At 42.4% G+C, this 21,845-nt stretch overlaps 1 non-coding gene across 1 annotated transcript; it reads right to left on the reverse strand.

Annotated features, from left to right (window-relative positions):
• Positions 1–21,371: 21,371 nt before the first annotated feature.
• Positions 21,372–21,582, reverse strand: LOC123815984. The gene has a single exon (XR_006785200.1). It is a non-coding gene; the product is annotated as a small nucleolar RNA U3 (small nucleolar RNA).
• Positions 21,583–21,845: the final 263 nt, after the last annotated feature.

Consider the following 21,845-nt stretch of genomic DNA (forward strand, 5'->3'; position numbering starts at 1 on the left):
ATGCTAACTAACCCACCAGATTGTATATTTTCATTTAGGGAACTGCAAATGGTAACTGACTCCCCAGGATAGAGGTTAAAGTTAACACACATTACATTGAAATATTTTAAAGGGGATTACAGATAACAGGAATAAACTTACCCTCTCAAGAATGTTTGTGAGAATTAATAATAGTATACATTGAATGCTTACTATGTGCAAATACTATACTCAATAGTTTATATTTCCCTTTTCATTTAATTGTCATAAAACACGGTAAGAGAGGCAATATTATCTAATGACTTATCATTAAATAATCAAATAGTCAAATATCTATTAGACTATTAGTCAATTGACAGTTAGTTAGGATTATTCCCAGTGCATAATAAGCACATAATAAATAGTAACTATTCTTATTTTACAGTTCTGATTATTGTGTTAACTTATAGTACACATTACTGCATCGCTGGTCCCCAGTGTGTTAAATTTGGCATTTTGCACATATGTATACATAATTTATACAGCCTCAGGTTTTTAATGTTTACAAATATTTTAAAAATGAAATTGAAATCAAACATTTGGGAGTCCCTGAGGCATTCCCCTCCGTGGGATCCCAGTTTGATGACCCCTGGCCTAAATGACTAGCTGCCATTTAGTGTTTATCGCAGCATGAAGATTATGTGATTCTGTTATCACTAAGAGCAGGAATTGAAGACCTGCAGAAGCCTAATTTTCCAACCAGTAAACAAAATCCAGCTACTCTTTATTTTAAATTCTAATCAATGTAGAGAACATGATGAGTAAGATGAATCATTATGGTTGTCGCTCACATTTTTCTTCTCATTGAATAAACATGATTATTTGCAATTTGCTAGTCATCTCTCTTCCTCTCTCTCTTAATGCTTCATGGGTTGCTGGCTTTAAACATTAGAGCAATTTCACAAAGTTTCCTGATCTCTGCTCTTCAGGGAGTCATATGCTCCTCACTCACAAGACTAGCCCCAGTTTCACGATGGAAGGACTTGCCTTGCCCCAGGGCTTCGGGCAGCTGATCAGAGCTCCCAGGTTGGAGGCCAGCGCTCAGCCATCTCCTGCTGAACTGTCTTGTCTTCTCTCTGGTTTTTGGAATTGGAAGTGGTAATTCTAACCTTCTTGAATCAGAGTGGCCACTAAAGTACCAGGAATGAGTGAAGCAAGAGAAATAACTTCCTTCAGGAGAACGTAGACATGAAGGAAAAAAGGGGATGTGGAGAGAGAATAACTTCAAAAAAGCCACAGAATGTGCACTGTCCTGAAAGCTAAAGCATGTGACAAAATTTTTTAAAGGTCTGGTTTTATAGCTTCAGAGGGAATTAAAAGCTAAATGGCATAAGCATCATGACTAGCCGTGAGTAGATACAGAAGATAGAGACAGCAAAAATGCTGAAGGCAACCAGCGCATCCAAACAGAAAAGCTAATGCGAAACCACAGATATAATTACCTAGATTAAAAGAGCAAATGTCCTTCTTAAATTTTCAGAGGATGGTTATAAAAATTAGTTTTTTAAAAAAGAGTACCTTTTGATGCAAAAACATATAAACCCTGGAGCAAAAAAGGTTATATAATTAATTTTTAGATCAAATTTTGAGTTAGGCAGAATACTTTGCATCTGTTTGTCGAATTTGCAAACATTATCAAGCAATTAATGACCCCTAAACCCAACAAAGTCATTACCAAGCTAATAGAGACAATCATAGCCAAGATCCACAGTTAGTCAACCCATAGATGGAAGACTGAATTAGCTCAATGAAGTCAGATGATGGATTAAAAACCAAACAAAAAAACCCTACCACTCTCCTTAATGGAGAAATTAAGAAAACTGCTACCAACTTTTGCCATTTTCTGGCACTTCAGGCCATCACTGATGCCTGTCTTGTCTGTTGATTGCCTTACCTCGATTGCAAGGCACTGAGGCAGGACACATCTCACGTCTTCATTCCACATTGAGCATTTTCTTGGCGTTAAATGGAATATATTCTGTGGTTCATTAGTTCATTCATCCAGCAAATGATTACTGAATGCATATTGAGAGCAAAGCATTGATTTGAGTTTGCTAGTTATACAAAGATTAAAAGATAGGACCCCTGCCCTTGGAGGAGTTAACAGTGCAGAGAGGGACACATACATAAAAATAACTACGATGTAATATGCATACATACATAAAAATAATTGCAATGCAGAGGATCTTTGAACAACGTGCAATGCAGCTGAAGGGAAGGAGGCTGACGGGTGCCTGGGGAGGAAGTTGAGCTTCAGCTCAGACTGCATGGCTAAGAAAAGGTTTGGTTTGAGGATTAGGGGGTGCTCTGAACTGACCAAAGCCCATTGGGTCACATACACCTCTTAAATTCAATTTATTAAATAATTGCTGCTGAAGAAGCTTGAGACAAGTAAGAGTTAGGTACTCCCACAGTTAGTTATACTGTTACCATGAAAACAAGTCTCAGAAAAAAAATCTACCAAACATATAGCATTTATTAAAGAAATACCTCTTACTTATATGAGGAATCTTAAAAAAAATCAGATTGGTGATTGCCAGAGGTTGGGTTTGGGGATGGGTGAAATGGGTGAAAGGTTCAGATGGCACAAACTTTCAGTTATAAAATAAATAGGTCAGCCCTGGTTGGTGTGGCTCAGTCAATTGAGCACCAGCCTGCAAACTGAAAGGTCATTGGTTCAATTCCTGGTCAGGGCACATGCCTGGGTTGTGGGCCACTCCACTGTTCAGGTATGTGTGGGAGGCAACCCATCAGTATTTCCCTCACACATTGATGTTTCTCTCCTTCTCTTTCTCCCTCCCTTCCCCTCTCTCTAAAATAAATAAAGTTTAAAAATAAATAAATAAGTCATGGGGATGTCATGTACAGCAAGTTGTCTGTAGTTAATAATATTGTATCACATATTTGAAAGTTGCTAAGAAGGCATATTTTAAAAGTCCTCATCACAAGAAAAATGCGTGGTGAGCTATGCGTGGTGATGGATGTTAACTAGACTTATTGTGGTGATTATTTTATATTATATACAAATATTGAATCATTATGCCGTATACCTAAAAACTAATATAATGGTATATGTCATTTATACCTCAATAAAAAAATCATTAATAAGGAAGCACAAAGCAGTTCCTGCCTGTCAGTTAAATAAAGTGACAGCTATGAGTCTCTTTAGGTGCACTGTGTGCTTGGACCACCAAGAGTTTCAGTTCAGGTAGACAGAACCACACCCCTGGCCGAAGGGTTGTGTTGGTCTTTCAGTTGGCCACAATACATCCTCCTAAGCCAATGTCTGGACCTGGGGTCATTTAGGAATTCAGCCTCAACTGCCATCCCTACAAATGCAAACTATAGGCCTCCTAATCCTTATACCCTGTGCATGCAAGACTGAAAAGTGTCCCTGGAATATTTTAACCAGTTCTACATTTCTTTAAAATCTTTAATTTCACCCATGAACATTCACTCTAAATATTCATCTTGCTATTTAAGAAGCCATCAATTTCATCAGTTAAAAAAATGTTGGACATTCACTATGCTGATTTGCACAAGTTCAAGTATGAATCAAAATCTAGCTATGAGGAGCACTTGTGGTGAGCCCTCTAGAGCTGCACTTTTCAATATGGTAGCCATTCACCACATGGGGCCGTGGAGCCCTTCAGCTAACCAAAGTACGATGTTCTGTAAGATACACACTGGAATTGGAAGGCTGGGTACAAAACAACAATAAAAAAGCAAAATATTTCAATAATTATATATTGGTTATATGTTAAAATAATATTTTGTATATATTGGGTTAAGTAAAAGACAGCACAAAAATTAACTTCACTTGTATTTCACCTTTAAAGGTGGCTGTTAACAAGGTTAATATTAAATATGTGGCTTACATTGTATTTCCATTGGGCAGAGCTGTTCTAGCGTATAGACTATGGAATTCCAAATTAGAATGCTTGCTGGTCTTCCCAGGACTATGCATTTCTGGTGAAAATGCCAGTAGTCTGAGCTATAGCTGTATATAGTTTAAGTGGCATGTCCATCACATCAAACTATGCACGGTAAAATGTTTTAAAGTAGATTGATTGATTGATTGCCTAACAAGAGTAATAAAATCTGTACTGACATGGGGGTTTATATTCTCTCTGGGGTAAACAGAAAGAAATAACTAACAAAAAAAATCAGAAAACCAGGAATGCTGTGCAGAGATTAAAATGATGTACTGTGCTAAGGAGTGACTGCATAGCTACTTTAAACTGGATGGTCAGAGAAGTTCTTTAAAATTATAACTAAATGACAAAAAGGAGCCTGAAGTGCAAAGATGGGGATGTGCAGAGGGAGCAGGGGGTGTTGCAGGCTGAGGAAACAGCTAATGTACAAGCTCAGATGTGAGAATGAGGTTGGCTTGAGGAGAAAGTGAATAATGCATAATGATAGTATTATGACTATGGCATTCCATAATATCTCCTAAGATGTCTCCCTAGGAGATCTAATGCAATACCCTGGTCTTAATAGATGGAGAAAGAGAAGGGGCTGAGCTTCAAGCCCTGGAAAACTCCTATATTTAGATATTGATCAGAGGAGACATCCACAAAAGGGGAAAAGCATCAGGTGTTTGAAGGAAAAACTGGGAGAGCATGGTGTCACAAAGGCCAGGAGCTGAGACTTCTTCAAGAGGAACAAGCAGTTGTGTTGACAGTGTATTGCTGAAGGGTTAGGTCAGCTAAGAGCAGTAACTACTAAATCCTATTGCATGGAGGCCCCTGGGCATTTCACCAAAGCAGTCTCAATGCGCACTGTGAATGGAACCCATCAAGCACAGGTCGAGGAGAGAATGTGAAGCAGTAAGTGGAGATGAAAGTTGTAGTCAGCCCTTTCAAGCATTTTTTCTGTGTTGAGAAAAATCTTGAGTCTGAAGAAGAGTAGACATGGTTAAATGTAGGTAATATTGAGCATGTGATTGCTGGCAAAGGAGGGTTCGAAAGTAGAGGGACAAAGTCACTTGGCAAAGCGTCCCTTGTGCTATAATAAAGGGGAAGGAAACTACTGAAGGGTATGGAGTAGGGGGGGCATAGTGATCAGTTATGAGAAGAAAGGGGGAGAAGAGGAAGCACAGGGGACAGTAGGGGGTTTTGATGGTAAGAGGCAGGGGTCTTCCCTGTGCATTCTTCCCACCACTGGGGAGGTCCACAGGCCCAGTGGGCAGTTCCCAGGGAAGGCTTGTAGGGAGAGTCAGCAGTGCAGGAGTCTTTTGTGGGCACAGGTCAATCTACCGAAAACCAATCTAGTTAATATCAAGTCACAAAATTTAATTCACTAAATGACCAATTCATTTAATTCACCAGATTTTTCTATAAACCAGGAAGTTTTTATGGAATCCACTGAAAGCTAATTTGCGAAAAGCCAAAATGCTGAAATGAAACTGCTGAATGGCCAGCTCACTGAGTTATCAATTCATCAACAATTCTATAAATTCTATACATTATAAAATGTATAGTATTGATGGTAAAATGGGTAAAGGATATGGACAGGCGTTTCAGAGAAAATAAAGCCCTAATTGAGTAAAAGGCATGTAAACAGATGTTCACATTCACTAATAATTGAAACAATGTAAATTTTAAAAACACAGAAATCCTACTTTATATACAAACAGATGGCAAATACTATACAGGAAGACAGTACCAAATATTAGCAAGTGACACGGTTGGAATCTCTGGGCAATAGTCTCTCAGCTTAAGATTAACATACAAGACATTTATCTCAAAGCACTGGTGAGACCAATGTCTGTGGAAGGGGGTGGAGAGGAAGCAGGAGACATGAGCAGCGTTGCTGTCCCAAAGAAAGCCTCAGCCAGCCCCACAGGGAACACTGATGCTGGCCAGAGTGACCCTCAGAGTTGACCCAGGATGGGGGCTAGAGGCTCAGTCTTTCATATCCCCTCAATTGTACGATCAGTCACTTGTAGTTTTTTGCGTGCTGAGCACATTCCTAAGGAGGGTTGATGGCTGAGGACCTTATTCCAGCATTGTTCCCAGCAGCTGGAGGACTGAGTTCTGAAGCAGGATCTGAAAATCATGCCAGTGTTTGGTTGGCTATTGTCTTTATTTTTAAAATTTTGATAATGTTTTCACCAGGAAGGTGGTTTTTTTGCATTAAATTTGATTTTTAAACTATTGCCTGAAAATATTACCTTAATTATTGTTTTTTTTCATGCTCCCTTAAATTTTGCCTCAGTCCCCTCCCCTTAATCCCAGCTCTGCATCTGGTGGTTGTGTAAACTAGTGAGCCATTCAGGAAAGTGAGCTGGTAGTACTGAGTGACATTGCATGTGCATATGCTGTACGGTGCAGTCAGCTGCCTCCTGGGTGTATACCCCAGGAAAATGATCTCACCCCTCTGTAAGGTCACATGTATAGAATGTGCATCAGAAAATTTTTTATGGCGGAGGAGAGCTGGAGACCACCTGGAGGGCCATCACCGGGGCCTGGTTAGCAAAATGGGCTGGATGCATCCTACAGAATACTGAGCAGCAGTTGGAGGCAATGAACTAAATGTACAAACATCAACCTGATAGATCTTTAAAACACAGAGTAAGAAAGGGAAGATTGTGTTTGTAACTTAAAAACAAATATTGCGAAACGCTGCTGAGAGTACATGCATTTAAGAACGAAGAGCAAATACACTCGAGTGAGTCCCCATGGAGTCAGGGAATGAGAGTGGTACTGGAGATGAAGACAGACTATATAAAATAAAACAAAACATGAGAGCGACCTTGTATGGGTCAATGATGATAATATTTTATGAAGTAAGGAGAATGATTAACTCAATTGACTATACTGTAGGGACCAAAATAAATATAATAGATTTTTTTAATTTAATAGCAAATTACATTATATGAAATGGTTTCAAATGCCTTTAAGGATTGTCTGCTTGCTATTAAAATTGTAGTTTAGATTTATTTATAAGTGTGTTGCAGCTGGTTCACCTCAGGTGTTTTGCAATAGATTTGTCAATACAGCTCAACTGAATTTCAATTTTGTATGTGATTCACATTTCAGAACTAATTCCTTCTCCAGTGCTTGAAATACAGGCAAAGTATATTGAATAAGCTAATTTACAAATCTGTGAATTAAGAGATATACAAAAGGCAATGAACTGGAATAAGATGTATTGGAGTAGAGAAACCTGTTCTAACAGTCATAAAAATTCTTGTCATCCAAAATACCTGCAATCTAATTTGAAATACAAAAGAAATTCTCATTCTCCAGAGTCATTGATACAAAATATGAAAAAGTCTGGAATATACTGAACTTTGGTCACAGAGATGCAGCTAGACCAAACTAAAACTAAGCTAAACCTAAAACCAAAGTAAAACTTCAAACTCATCAACTAATATTGCATGAAAATCTTTTAAAGCTGCTAAAAATAATTCTATCAAAACCTAATGAATAATTATGAAAAAAACAGGTTTATTGATGAACAAGGCAAATTTATTTGAAAAGCCGGCTTATTGTTTGGAGATTTGATCTTCAGTGAATTGACCTGGAGTATAAGGGACTAATCACTTCCTCTTCCCTCTTCACATTTGCCTTTGACATTCATCAGAAATGTGGGCACGTGGATCAATGATGGGGGAGGGGCAGTGAGATTGGCCCCAGATCTGTTCATCTTCAAGGACAGCCCCACTACCAAATGGCAGAATTTCAATACATCCCCATCTCCATGAACCTGATTGCAGGAAACCAAGTGGAAAAAAATTAACCTTGGGATGAATCCAGTCTGCTTGCAGCTGCAGCCCTAGTGGCCTTTTTAAAAGCACCCATTTGATCATGCCACTCCCAGCTTAAATCATTTCAAGGACTCAGGGTCAAGTTCCAATAGTATCTCAGGGTTTACAAGGCCTCTCAAAATCAACCTGCCTCTCTGACCGCAGCTGAAGCCTCCTCCTTTCCTTCACTCTGCTGTTTCCTGTGCCCCAGCTATACTTTGCCCTTAGTACTTCTTAGTTCCTCCAAGGCTGCCGGGCTTTTCTTAATCTGTGCTGTTCCCTCTACAAGGAACACTCTCTTCCTATACCTCCGACTCCCACATGCCTGCCTGTAGCCTCCTGTCCCCAAGCGCCTGCTCTCTAACCTTCGTGGCTTTCATTAGACATGCTTTCCTTCGGGGGGCCTGAATTAAGAAAACAAATCAGACCTACAGTCCTGGGAGATAATCACCCCTGGGTCTCTCACATTTGTGTACATTTTGTAAGCAGAGGCATTCACTGCCCTTTGTTCCAGACTAATTCTGGAGAATGTTTACACAGCAAACAACCTAGAAAGACAGAGACAGTGTCTTCCTCTGAAGCAAATGGCAGGTATGCTTACTGCCCACTATAAAATATTGGAATTCCTTAAGCACCACACTGCACATGCATGCAATAATCTGGGCCAATCCACATTAACCCCCATGAAACCTAGAGGCAAGAGAAACTGGCATAAATATGTCATTTATACCACTTGCTGTGCAATGGGTAATAAAGTTCTTTGTCTCTGACCCAGGAATCTCATGACTTCTGCCAGTATTCATGAAACTGTGGCAGGCTAACTTGTTGGCTTATATAAAAACTCAGACCCTTCCGCGTTCTTGACAGTAATATATGAATGTTAATTTCCTGGTTTAGATTGTTGCATTGTAGTTTACCAGGATTATGTCTTTGTTTGTAGGAAGTACACACTGAAGTGTTTCAGGGTAATGAGGCATCATGTGCACAAGTTACTTCTAAGGAACAGAAAGGTTTTATTCTGTACTTGAGACTTTTCCGTATATTTCATTGTTTTGATTTTTCTTAAAGATTGATCAGTGGGTTCAGGTGATATTAGCCTAATCCATCCAGTAAAGAGTTCCCCATCAACATTTTTTAAAAGTAGACTTTATTATTTAGAGCTGTTTTAGGTTTACAGCAAAACTGAGCCGAGTTGCCATTGAGCTCCTGCCTCCACATGCACACGGTCTCCCCTGTCATTAATATTCTTCACCAGAGTGGTGCATTTATCACAAACAGTGAGCCTACTTGTTGCATCCTAATGGTCCAAAGTACATAGTTTACATCAGGGCTCACCCTTGGTGTTGTACATTCTACGGGTTTAGACAGTTGTATAAAGACATACCTCCACCATGATGGTATCACAGAGTAGTGTCACTGCCTTAAAAATCCTCTGTGTCCCACCTTTTCATCCCTCTCCCAGCAATTAATGATCCTAACCCCTCACAACCACTGATTCTTTTACCGCCTCTGTAGTTTTTCCTTTTCCAGAATGTGATATGGTGGAATCAATCAGTATGTAGTCTTTTCAGCTTGGCTTCTTTCACTCAACAATATGCATTTAAATGATCTCCATGTCTTTTCATGACTTGGTAGCTCATTTCTTTTTAATATGGAATAATATTCCATTGTCTGAATGTATCACAATTTATTTATCCATTCACTTCTTGAAGGACATCTTGGTTGCTTCCAAGTTTTAGCAATTATTAATAAAGCTGCAATATCCCTGTGCAAGTTTTTGTGTCAACATAAGTTTTCAAATCAATTGTTAGATCATATAGTAAGAGTGTTTAGTTTTGAAAGGAACTGCCAAATTGTCTTTGAAAGTGACTGTCATTTTGCAGTTCCAACATAGCACATTGATGCAGACACCGGCCCACAGTATCCGAGTCATTATGGATGAAATGAGACATTCACACTGACTACTGAGTCTGGTGGAGGAAAAGGGACAGCATGGCTTTTCTCTTAAGGGGAGCAAAAGCCACAGCCTCTGCCATGACAGGCCTTTATTTCTATCTCTCGGCACATTACATGATGGTCCCCATTTACTATGCACAGGTTTGCTTTAGGTGGTTACCTTTTACAGAAAACAAAGGAGCCAATGCCTCTAATCACATCACAGAAGAGGGATATTTGCAAATGAAAAGCCAAAAGTGGTTGAACCAGTTACACTCATCCTTGGAAGGTTTAGCATGGATTTTAGGAAGTTACTTTGCAGTAAATGTCCTCAGTTCAGGGTAAGGGAGTTTTTTAGCAAGAGCAAGACTCAAAGTGGCCTAGGTATACTGCAGGCCTGATTCCCCACAGGAGAACTTATCTGTGGGAGTGGGTCCTGTGCATCTCCGAATGGGAGCTGGGCCCACGCCACGCAGAACGGTCTCCTACAGCAAATGAGTGTTTCTCTTTTCCCCCATCATCTGCAGTAGTTGATACTGTCAGTGTTCTGAGCTTTGGCCATTCTAATAGGTGTGTGGTGGTATCTCATTGTTGCTTTAATTTGCAATCCCCTAATAACACATGACTTTGAGCATCTTTTCATATGTTTACTGGCCATCTGTATATCTTCTCTGTATATATGGTCTGTTTAGGTCTTTTCCTTATTTTTAGTCAGGTTGTTCATTTGCTTATTGTTGAGTTTTCAGAGTTCTTTGTACATTTTGGATGATAGTCCTTAGTAACACTAAATTTACTGAATCCAGTTAAATGTTTCTTTGCGATTCTTATTTGTCCTTAGAATTGATCTCACTCAGGATATACAGTTAGAATAGTGGGTTTTTTTTTTTATCCTCACCTAAGGATATTTTTTCATTGCTTTTTAGAGAGAGAGGGAGGGAGAGAGGGAAACATCATTGGTTGACTCCCATACATGTCTGGACCAGGGATTGAACCCACAACCTAAGTATGTGCCCTGACCAGGAATCGAATCAGCAGCCTTTTGGTTATGGGACAATGCTCCAACCAACTGAACCACATGGCCAGGGCTAGAAGAGTGGATTTTATAATGAGTTTAGAGGATGACCAACTACCTTGGTTTGCACTGGACTCAGGGATTTCCCAGATCTATACTAAAAACCTGGATAATCCTGGTCACGCCAGGAGGGTTGGTCACCCTATTTGTCATTCTCTACTGTGTGTGGTTAGCCACCAACCTGACCTAGAGTAAAGTTCATTTGTTTTAGATTGCTTTTAATTTATGAGGAATTTATTTAAATTATTGTCCTATGTAAAACACTTACATTGTTCCAAAGCCCAAACTATATGTTTAGGCTCATTTGGATAAATCTAGTTTCTGTTCCAATTTCCATTTTATTTCTTGTCTGCCCCGAGAAGTATCACTTTCATTAGCTGTTGACACGTTTGTTTATTCTACCATTTTTTGAAAATATAAGCCAGTATAGGTATTGATACCTCCTTCCCTTACACAGAAAGTAACATCCTATAAACACTATTGTCATACACTGTTATTAGAAGGTTTTATTTATATATACCTAAATAATCACACCTGCCATTCTCAGAATGGCCTTAAACCTAAAATTGCAAAATTGTAGGTGGGGGAGGAATAATGCAACAAGCCAGGGAGTGAATGATATGAATAAGCCAAGTTAAGTGGGAAGAAAATTTCAAATTTTCTCTGCACAGCATACCCATAGCATTACCTACTAACCCCCAAATAGCTTTCAAAAAAGTATTGCTGAGCTCAGACTCAGGGCGTGTGGAGATTTAATAAAATGATGAGTCTCAGATGGTGAGAGGAATTGCTTTCAGCTCTCAGCTGCTGAGGATGGGAAATGAGCGAGGAGAGGGCAGCAGGAAGGGCCCTCTGGTTTGGTTCAGCATCGCAGCCCCACTGCACATAGTGCAATCCTTGTGGGCGCTCAGCTGTCTGGTGGGCTGGGCTCCTGAAAGGAGTCAGGAGCACGTGTGAGCTGCGTGCTTGGTTTCTACACAGGAGTTCTTCATACAGTGTGTGCTCAGTAGCATCATGGGAGAAAGATTTTAGTCGCTGGAAGAGGAGTTACTTGTGAAGTCCAATGGTTTTCTTGATTGTAAGAGAGGAACAGGCTCCCACTTTTCATCTGTGAGGAGCCAAGCTCACCTCTCAGCAAATGGAACCCTGTAGCCTGCAGACTGAGCACAGGCCCTCAGGGGCTGCCAGAGTGCTCTAGATGGGGCTGTCATGACTTGGGGCCCCCACTGATGGCTGTCTACCTGGTGTGCTTTACGGAGAGCCACAACGCCCCTGCCCCACCCTCACTCACTTCTCTCTTACCAGCACCTGCTACCTACCCCTGTCCTTCCATTTAGGAGGCCACACTCTCCTGAGCTCTCTTTGACAACAGAAGGAGGATTTCCTCTCTTGAAGGTCACCCTTTAAATGCACTCCTGCCAGTACAGAGAAGGAGATGGAGAAGCTCTAGCCAGATCCAGGAGATTTGCATGTGGAGGTAGAAGAATAGAGTGGTTAGAGCAGGACCCCAGGAGACCGGCTGTGTGGGTTTGCATCCTAGCTCTGCTATCCTTTACAGGGAGCCTGTGCAGCCTATTCCTCTTTCCTGTGCCTCAGTTTCTCACCTGCAAAATAGAAAAAAATACCCGAAGGGATCTTTCTAACTCATAAAGTTGTCATACACCTATAGTGCGTTGAAATGTGGTTCCCCAAAATTATGTCCACCCAAGACTTCAGAATGTGACCTTACCTGAAATAAGGGTCTTTGCAGGTATAATTAAGAATCTAGAGATGAGATCATCCTGGATTTAGGCTGGGACTTGAATACAATGAGCATTGTCCTTCTAAGAGGAAGAGAGGCAGATCTGAAATGTGGAGATGCAAAGGGCAAGCCACGTGAAGACAAAGTTAGAGATTGAAGTGACACGTCTATAAGCTAAGGGACACTGAGGATTTTGCCAGCAACCACCAGAAGCTAAGAGAAAGGCATGGAATAGATGCCTGGATTTCAGGTTACTGGCCTTCAGAACTGTGAGAAAATAAGTTCTTGTTGTTTTAAGTCAAATCGATGGTAATTTGTTACAGCAGCCCTGGCTGGTAAGCAGAGCACATTGCAGGAGCCCAGTGAACACTGGCATGGATCCCTAACTCCCTCCGAATAAGAGGGACAGCCGGAGAAGCAGGTGTATCAGCCGAATGATGACGGTGGGGAAAATGCAAGAACCAGGTAGGGAAGACCAACTTCCACAGCTTTTCAAGTTTTTGTTTCTTAAGATCACCCATTTATTATCTACTGCTGCTCAAGTATGCAAAAGAGAATACAGCCTGATTCTTGGCTTTCAGGTGCCTATTATCTAAATGACAAAAAAAAAAAAAACCCACACACACACAAAAATAAACCCAGAAAATCTCCCTAAATTATGGCTATGTACCAGTGACTCCCAGGTAGACTTGATTAACTCCAGAATTAGGGAATTACATACCGTTGGGTTAGAGCTTCTCACCCTCACCTTTCTAGCTGGTGGACTTAGACAAAGTACTCAAATCCATGGATCCCTAATTTCTTATGTGTGAAATAAGCTGAGGGATATTTGCTTTCCAGGTTTTTAAATGAGAACACATATTTAAGGCATCCAGCCTGGTGCCGGGCACATGGAAGTGTCCAAAAACATTAATTTCTTTGCCTTCCCAGGTATTCTTAGGGGACACCTAATAGGAGCTTCAAAACTGGCCTCCCTGCAAAATCTGCTGCCCCCTTCATTTTCTGGTTCAATTAATGGCATTACCACCCTACTCCTTCTCCCAAGTCCAAACTTAGAAATTACCTCAGATGCTTCCCTTTCCTTAGTCCTTGCATCTGGTACTCACAGATCTTGCTGATTTGACCTCCCAAGAGCTCTCAAATTTATCACATTCCTGCCAGCTCTGCTGCCCTGACTTCTGGTGGGCAGGTCTCATTTCTCAATGTCCTCCCGTGCATCTCCCTGCTCAATCCTAACGACTATGCCCAGCCCCCAGCCTCCAGTCCTTCTTCCACTTTACCACACCACCAGAGCTCTGTTCTTCCAATCCGACCCCGTTATTTCTCTGTTTTAAATCTTCCAGTTGTTCCTGATAACCAAGATGGAGCAGAAGTCGGGCCCAGCACACCCTCTGAAAACATGGAAAACGTGGGAGTCTTAAAAGCTGATATCCCAGCTCTTGTGCCTGATGACAGAGAAAATCAGGGGCAAAAGGTAAAACAGGGCAGCCAGGCTCACACAGCTTCCCTGTCACACCTGTCTTCTTCCCGCAGGGCCGAGTCTTGAAGTCAAGGCAAGGAATGATTCTGCAGGAGAGTTCAAGCATGATGATCCTCTGCTCTCTGAATATGAGGCTGGAACCACAGAGTGAGGTTTAAGGAGAATGCGCAGGGGAGGTTTCCAAAGTTAGACAGCCGCTGTGATCGTCCCAATTTTCTGAAGCCTTAGGTTTCAGAAGGACAAGCAATTATAAGCTGTCAGCTGCAACAGCTGTACCTGCAGTGAGAAGTAAGAAAAGACTTTCCTGCCCTTTCCCCACCTTTCCTGAGTAGGACACTCCAGCCACAATTTGTGAAGTTTTCCAAACACACCACAGCATTTTATGCATCAGAGTATTTGCATGTGCTGTTTCATATTATTAAAAAATTGTTATTGTCCATCCCCATTAGAATGGAATCTCCAGTGAAAGCGAGTCTAGAATAGTGCCTGCTGCACAGTCGGTGACCAATGATTATGCACTGACAGAATGATGCTGCTCCTTAGGTTTGGAATACCTCCCCTCTGGTCTGCCTGGGGAACTCCCATCTGTTTTTCATGACTCAGCTTCTACATTGCCTCCGACAAATGTCCCTGATCCTGCCTCACCCCCACCTCTCCTACCTCACTGCCTTGTGTGGACCCTGTGGGTTTCCTCAATGTTCTTCCAGGATTGCACTTTCTTGCCATTTACAGAGGCATCTTTACAAGCCTGTCTCCTCTAGGCTACAAATCACAGAAGGCAGGGGCCAAGGCCTGCTGACTGAGGGCCCCAGTTCCTGGCACAGGGACAGCCACTGAGCACCTTCCCATAAGGAATGTTTGGGAAAACAGAAGGGAAAGCACCCAGCTCTGCCTGGAGGGTGTGAGGAGCTGGGGTCAGAGGATTGCCAGGAGAGGGAAGGCTGGCTGGCGGAAAGACTGAGGATGAGTCTTTAAGAGGGTCAAAAGGACATTCCAAGAAAGAGTGACATTCCAAAACCTACTCCAGTGACTCTTGAGAAATGTGCTACTACGACCAGTGGACTGGCCAACCCGAGTCCAAAGCAGGGGCTAAGAGGGTGATGGTATGGTCTGCACAGCCCTCTGTGTTCCCCACCTGGAGCCGACACCGTCCCCCCAGGCCCTCTTCAAAGCCTGGGTCAGGAGAGAGGAAGGAGAACATGCAAATGGCTATTCCAGTGGCCGTTGTGCCTGCCAGCAGTTTCTGAGACCACACAATGGAAGTTTTCAAATAGAGGGTTCAAATATCCACAGTGTAATAGGATCAGGACTCTAAAACTTCCAGCATGTGGCACAACAGGAAAAATACCACTTATAGCAGGTACATGAGCCCTATTTGCATACAATCTATGAACCTGAAACACACACTCCCTATGCATTGAAACCCAAAAAGGCCTCTTCTAGTTTTTGTTTTCTCTGGATGGTGGCATCAGGTGTGGGAGCCTTCGTGATGAGAGGTTTCTCTCAAGGCAAAGGAGGCTCCTTATAATGAATGCCTAACCAAATGCATTTCATTCAGACAGTCCCTTTACTTCTCTTACAGATAGGAAATGAAGCTTTTACTTGAGAAATAAAGCCTTTCCGCTTAAACTCTTTTTACAAACCTTAAATCCCTGCACACTCACTGACACACCCTTCATACCCCACCTTCATAGCCAACCCCCCACCTAGGACAAAACATTATGCACGTAACTCCCCAGTAGGAGCTCAGAGGCAGCTGGGGCACAGTGAGCGCCTAAAGCACTTGTTCCCCCGGCTGACCTTATACTCACAAGGGTTCAACTCCATTGTTTGCTTGGAGGAAAAATACCCCTTAAGGGTCTGATAAACTTTTTTGGTAAGTAAATTGGGGGAATTGGATTAGATGAAGTTTGAAGTACTTTCTAACATTCTAGAATTCTCCATGTCTTTCTATGCACTCCCTCCACACTTCCTAACCTCACAACGTGGCAAGCAGTTCAGCAAAGAGCAGGTGTAGCATTTGTTACAGGAGGGCCTTCCTGGCTTTGGTCAAGCACAGACTTTGCTGCTAGAGCCCTCCAAGCCTTGGTTCTTATTGGCACCAGTTGCTCCTGCATTCACAGAGTTGAATAAATCTAAAACTAAAGTCCTATTCCAGACACTTAATTCCCTTCACAAGTGTTTCTAGAGGCAACGTGTCTTCAGAATGCCTTGGTCTCACTAATGGTGAGGCCAGCTTAAGGAGGGGCCCCGCCTCTGGACTTCAGAGGTGGTCAGGACCACTGCACACTGCATGGTTCTGGTGGGGGCTGTAGACAATGAGGGTGGACAGGGACTTGCAGAGGCGAGGGTGAGTGGGTCTGCAGAGAGCCCAGGAAAGGGCCAGGAAGGACAGCGTTAGCACCAAGAGCAGAAAACCTGATCATGAGCTCCTTTTTGGCTGGGGCTGCATATGGCTTGCAAATCTCTGACCTCATAGGGGCCAGAAGAGGGGTTGCAGATTCAAAAGCCTATGAAGGTCAAGGGCATAGTCGTGTGAGATGCTGCTCCTTGGTGCTGGGAAAACACAGGGAGAGAACTGGACTGTGTGGGGAGCAGGTGCCTGGCTTCAGCTAATGGTTGATTTTAATGCACAGGGACTCAGCACTGCAAGGTCCGTCATTTCACTTGAAACTTGTACATCTAAAATACTAGCGACTAAAGCAAATGTAGAATATTGTGCATGACAAGCAGCACTCCTCGGTGGGCCAGATTTGGACCTCCAGTGGATCTGAGCACACACCGGAGTAATCAGGGACGTTTCTACCATGATGGGTGTAAGGGCCTGGCCCGGGAAAGGAACGTGGGGACCCTCAGATAATCTGTTAAAGGAAGACAAGTCATCAAACTCAAAAAACCTCAAAGGGAGAGAGACTAAGGTTATTTGGAATAATGGAAAGGCTCGGCTTCCCCGGGAGAATTGTATGGTCAGGGTCCGGGGACCTACGTCGCCCCAGGATATGCGCACCTGCCTGAGATCGAGACTGAGGCGCCATGAGCCGCTCACGGGAAAGGAAACCGCCTTTCTCAGGAATACATGCAGCTTAAAAGAAATTGCTTCTAATTTATGACAGAAGAGGGAAATGAAGTCAGAAAAAGGTGAGAACAAATCAAAATACTGAGTTTTGAAACAGCTAGTTCACCTATTTCTGGATTGCAGGAAACTGAACGACGCTTCCAGGAGGCCCGACTGAGAAGCGCAAGCCTGCTCAGCCACATCTTGATTACAGGCAATTCGTGTCCCGAGAGTCCACCCTGACTGTAATGAAACACTTGTGTCTTTCATTTTATTCTTTTAGATTTTTTAAAAGTTTTGTATTTATTTATTTTTAGAGAGAGGGGAGGGGAGGGAGAGAGGGAATAACTCTTCAGTTATTCAGGAGCCTAGGCTGATGGCGGTCGTGCCACCTTCATCACGCAGTTTCCAAGGCCGCGCAGGGTTCCCTGTCTGTGTCAGCAGTCTGGAGGAGGACACGTGGAGCCTATGAACTGGGCTGGAAGCAGCGCATGTCACTCCTGCTCTACTCCCATTGCCTAGAACTCAGTCACGTGGCTACCCACGAGGATGGGAAAGGAAGTCAGTGGTAAAACAAGGAAAGAGAAGAAAGGCATCCTGGTGAGATCCTTTGACCATCACCTTCCCGTAAGTTTGTGAAGCCTGGGGATGGAAGACATCAACCTCTCCATCTGTAAATGTGTAAATAAAATAGAAAGAAATGACAATTTTGCCTTGATCGTTTCCTAATGTTTCTGGGAGGCTGGTTTGTATTTAGGATCAAAACCATTAAATGCTGATAGCGCACGTAAGAGTTTTTCTGCAAAGCCTTGTAGGTTCCAGTAGACCCCTCTCCTTCCCCTCCAGTTTGTGAATGAAAGGTAAGTGCTGAGCGCTGGAAAGCCTGTCGGTGTAATTTAGACAGAAGGGTTGGGTTCAGACTCTTTCACTTCCTCGCTGTATGGCCGAGGACAAGTTAGTTAACCTCGTAGAGCTACAGTTTCCCTTAATTATAAATTTAAAATGCACTTATCAACACCACTAGGATATCTGCTCCCCCAAAGTATGTCATTTCCTACACATTTTCCTATTCGGACTCTTCCAGGAGGTTTCATTTCAGGGATGAATTGGCATTGTTTACACAAGTGACAGTGTTCTGTTTGGGGGCTGGAGGTGAGGGGGAGGAAGGCTGACTCGCACATGCCATCAAAGCGTCACACTTGAATAGGGCCACTTTAGTGGGCCATCTATCTTTCCTTGAAAGTTAACAGAAAGGACAATTTATCTCTACAAACTTAGTATGTTTGTTCAATTTCCAAGCTACTGGTAGTCTGTCTAAATTTGTACTCATTTTGTGTTTGAGTCAGTTCTTAAATTAAGGTACAGTGCATAACATACACTTGGAAAACTGGGTTATGCACAGGAAAAAACCAGTAAAACTGTAAATATGAACTCAGATATATTTTGATTTTCTAAGGCATAGTAAGTTCAGGATAAATTTTTCTGCACTAGTAGTATTGGTGATTTTTATTTTTGGCATTACTATTATAGCTCTTACTTAATAAGGATACAAGTATATAGTTTAAACATTCTTTTCATGTCCTCAATCATCCTAGTGGAGATTGAGAGAAAAGGGTGTGGTAAAATTATCGTACAAGTATAGTTTTTTTCCCCCAAGAGATTCTAACAATTGTGCTAATAACGCAATTTGTCCTGGACAAAGTGAGGTCATACCCAAATGTCCCAATTTAATAACTGGAAAAACTGAAGCCAGAAGAGGTACACTCACAGCTTGTCAAGTATTAGGTACAGAAAAGCCATCAGCTCAGCTAGGATTTTCTGACTTGCATCCTGTAGTTCCATTGATTCATTTACACACTCATTCATTCATTCAGAGAACACCAGGGGCACTGCAGTCCTAGGGGCTGTGAAGGACACCAGAAACATGGACGACAATTCTCAGAGTCAAAGCTCATAAGCAAGTTGAAGAGACAAAACCAATACAGAAAAGCAGAAAGCAACAAAACCGGGTGGAAATGGCCAGGTGCCTGGAACCTTGGTCGGAGAGGCGCTCAGAGGGCGTCCACTTTAGCGCAAGGTGCCTGGAAAGGAGGTTCTCCAAAGAGGGTGAAATTTGATTTAAAAATGAAGACATGTTTCATTTTGTTTTTAACTGGGCAGGGGGCAGGTGGTAGTGGTTAGACTTATGAAAGAGGAAAATTGTGAGCAAAATAGTAGGAAGGCAGAAATGAGCACAATTTGCTGAAAGACAGAGGAAACTGGTTGGAATAATGGACGTGCCCTCTGTAAAGGAAGCAGTGAAGGCAAGGGAAAGAAACCTGGGAGAACGGAGATGAGGGTCTGTTGCTCAGACACCCAGTGGGTGTTCGGAATCTGTGTCTCTCGCCTCTTGGTGTGCATGTGCACTGCAGGGGCCAGAAAGCAAGACAGGACATTCTCCCACAGCCAGAAGGTGGGGTTGTGGATGGTAATGGGATTCCTCTACCAGCCACACCAGGTACTGGGTATACAACCAGTGCAGTTGCCTAGGCCCCTGGCTCAGACGGGTGCCAGTTTTGGCTTAATGTTCTGCTGTCATGGTCTTGAAATCCTGAATAATTTTAGCTGTGAATTTGTGTTTTATAAGTGAAGACCAATGGAATGATGGTACATGCGTATGAGCAAAGGAGATACCCACAATATAGGTGTGGTCCCTGGTTCTTGCCACTTTGTTCCCATGAGGACAGAATCCGGTGGATGGACAATGTGTGAGAGTTCAAGGAAACTCCAAGTAGCGCACGGAGCATCTGACACAGCCAACTAAATGAGCAGGCCGCTGCCGGCCCTGGGAGGCGATATTTGCCGCTGAGACAGAACTTCCTCGGAACACAGATGGTGAAGGCATCCTAAGAAACATGAAACACCAGGTACCCATATCGTATCTTTTCTTACTTGTTTATTTTTTTACTTCCCTGCCATTAGCCAACTACTTGTGCTGTAAATGAAGGCATGGAAAGAAAGGGAAAAATAGGGCAACCCCAAATTCCCTTTCTTTTCTGTTCTTTTTACTCATCAGTAAGGTGAAAGCACAGAATTTTAGTGGGATGTGCGCATAACAAGAAGTGAAATAAAAACAGCTAAGTTAGCTGTGTGCAGTATTTTCATTGTTCTGATAAGAACTAAATACATATGCATGTACAAACTACGAAATACAAATTGTGTGATTTTGGTGATTCTGCATGCAAATTAAATGCTATTATATTTGTATCTGAAACTGGCACTGCACAATGTAAAATGGTACAATTTATGCTAATAATTTAAATTTTTAATTTTTCCTTTCTGAGAAAGATATTAAATAGCAAATAAAAAACACCATAAGTCAAGAGAGAAAAAAGAAAAAGGGGAAAACCTTATATTTTAGTACCTTTAACAGCACTTTTCCCTTGAACAAAAGACCCTCATTTTCACTTTGCACTGGGTCCCACATAATTTTTTTTATTTTAATTGTTGTTCAAGTACAGTTTTCTTCCCTTTATCTCCATGTCAGTCCACCCCCCAGCCCTCCCCACCTTCCTCCCATTTCCAACCCCCCCCCCCCGCCTTGTTATTGTCCATGTGTCCTTTGTACTTGTTCCTTCAAACCCTTCCCCCTTCCCCTGAAATTCCCTCCCCTCTCCCCTCTGGTCACTGTTAGCCTGTTCTCTATTTCAGTGTCTTTGGTTATATTTTGCTTGTTTGTTTGTTTTGTTGGTTAGATTTCTGTTAAAGGTGAGATCATAAGGTATTTGTCTTCCACCACCTGGCTTATTTCAGTTAGCATAATGCTTTCCAGCTCCATCCATGCTGTCGCACAGGGTAGGAGCTCCTTCTTTCTTTCTGCTGCATAGAATTCCATTGTGTAAATGTGCCATAGTTTCTTGATCCATTCATTTACTGATGGGCACCTAGGTTGCTTCCAGCACCTAGCTATTGTAAATTGTGCTGCTATGAACATTGGGGTGCATAGGTTCTTTTGGACTGGTGTTTTAGAGTTCTTAGGATATAATCCTAGCAGTGGGATTGCTGGGTCAAAAGGCAGATCCATTTTTAGTTTTCTGAGAAAATTCCATACTGTTTTCCATAGTGGTTGTACCAGTCTGCAGTCCCACCAACAGTGCACTAGGGTCCCCTTTTCTCCACAACCTCTCCAACACTTGTTGTTTGTTGCTTTGTTTATGATGGCCATTCTGACTGGTGTGAAGTGGTATCTCATTGTGGTTTTAATTTGCATTTCTGTGATAGCTAGTGATACTGAGCATCTTTTCATGTGTCTGGATCCTCAGTATGTCCTCCTTGGAGAGCTGTCTGTTCAAGTCCTTCTCTTACTCTCTCCAAGGAGAAAGAAGATGATCATCAATGGCAAATGACAGTTACTGAAGCAAGACCAAGAACCGGCTTCAGGCTCAGGAGAGAACATTCCATCTTCTCCTCATGGTTTCAGGTGCTCTACGTGTTCAGAAAAACTTCGCTAGAAACAAACTATAGAAATGATCCTGGAAAGTATAGTCTTGGCGGTCCTACATACTATGCAGCAGGCGCTTTCCACCAGCTTGATTCCCTTGTGTGAGGTCTGGAAGGAAGAGGGTGTAGGCACTGTCTATCTTCATCCCCTGCTTTCATGCCTTGACCACCACTGCCTGAGGCCAGCCATGGCTCAAGGTTTGTGTTAGCCAAGGGGTTAAGAAGTACAAATTGGAAGTTACGACATAGTCATGGGGGTGTCATGATAACTATTTATGATGCCAGGTGGGTACTGGAAATATTGGGGGAACA

Source organism: Phyllostomus hastatus, unplaced genomic scaffold, assembly GCF_019186645.2.
Source record: "Phyllostomus hastatus isolate PE091 unplaced genomic scaffold, TTU_PhHast_1.1 phas_contig_196, whole genome shotgun sequence".
Taxonomy (NCBI): Eukaryota; Metazoa; Chordata; class Mammalia; order Chiroptera; family Phyllostomidae; genus Phyllostomus; species Phyllostomus hastatus.